Source organism: Rhinopithecus bieti, unplaced genomic scaffold, assembly GCF_001698545.2.
Source record: "Rhinopithecus bieti isolate Rb0 unplaced genomic scaffold, ASM169854v2 scaffold_11933, whole genome shotgun sequence".
NCBI classification, from domain to species: Eukaryota; Metazoa; Chordata; class Mammalia; order Primates; family Cercopithecidae; genus Rhinopithecus; species Rhinopithecus bieti.
Window position 1 is genome coordinate 176,446 of NW_016806995.1, and position 1,603 is coordinate 178,048.

The window sequence follows — 1,603 nt, forward strand, 5'->3', positions numbered from 1 at the left end:
TTTTTGAGACAGAGTCTAACTCAGTCACCCAGGCTGGAGTGCAGTGGCATGATCTTGGCTCACTACAACATCTACCTCCCTAGTTCAAGTGATTCTTGTGCCTCAGCATCCCAAGGAGGTGGAATTACAGGCATGTGCCACCATGCCCAGGTAATTTTTTTTTTTTTTTGAGACAGAGTCTCATTCTGTTGCCCAGGCTGGAGTGCAGTGCCACAATCTTGGCTCACTGCAACTCTGCCTCTCGGGTATAAGCAATTCTCCTGCTTCAGCCTACCAAGTAGGTGCAACTACAGGCACATGCCACCACGCCTGGCTAATTTTTATATTTTTAGTAGAGACGGGGTTTCACCATGTTGTCCAGGCTGGTCTTGAACTCCTGACCTCAGGTGATCTGCCCGCCTTGGCCTCCCAAAGTGCTGGGATTACGGAGATGAGCTACTGTGCCCGGCCCTTGTAATTCATGCTATTTTAAAATAACATTTCAGAAGAACTTTTTATGAACTGGAACACAAAAATAATGAATTAAATAGAAAAGCAAGATACAATGTGTGTGCCTATAACCCCATCTTCCAACCTACACACATATGCATGAATACATGCGTGCATTTCAAAAACAAAGAGATTGTTTTGCCCCAAATACTAAATTGTAGATTATGAATGATTCTTCTCCTTTATTCTTTAATGTATTTTCAAAGATTTCTAAAATAAGCACTCTTCTGGTTTTTCAAAAGTAAAACTTTAAAAAAGATCTAGAATCTGCTGTCGGGAGAACACACAGAGGGAAACCGTGACCTCCAGACGTGAGCGGCCCGGCTGCTGGTGTCATGCTCCACAGAAAGCCGAGTCATCCCTTTGGGGCCAGGGTGTCCTGTGAAATATATAGACCAGGGTCAGGCCAACTCATGAGGCCCAATGGCCTCGGCAGACCTTTCCGGGGAGTGGGCACTCTGCCACCCCGGCCCATATCTTAATGAGATAATGTATGTGAAAGCACTTTGCCAAAGAGAAAACTCTATCCAGATAGGTGATTGCATGGGTTATTCTGGAGAAAGTAGGCTCTCAGAGCACATTCCATTAAGGAATTTCACACTCTATCTCCTCCTCCAAACTCTTCTCTTTTTCTCCCTCCCCTAAACAGAAATATATTTAGCAACCCTATCTAAATCCTCTTCTTTCTCTTAATTTGATTAAGGAGCAAGGGGAACAAGAGATGGAATGGAGGTGAGGGGAGTGGGGTGGCTGAGCTGTGGGGAAAGATTAGAGGAGCTGCATGTGTATCTCCGGCAGAGCGATGGCTGAGTGTGGACAGGACGAGGGCCTCCTGGTACTTAGTACAGAGGCACAGAGGACAGAGGGAGGGGACACAGTGGATCACGAACACACTTCTCTGGGAGAATGAGGACCGAATCATGGAGGGTCCACCTTCTGGGACTAACCTGGGGAATGGGGGCCACTTCCTAGCGGGGGCACTGGATTCTGAGTCTCCTCTGCTTTCATGGCGGCTTGGGTCCTCAGAGCCTCAGAAAGTCCCAGGAGGCTGCATGCGCTGAGCTCTTGCTATGTGTTTGGTACTTTCACGTATTCACATAGAACAGCGAATGTA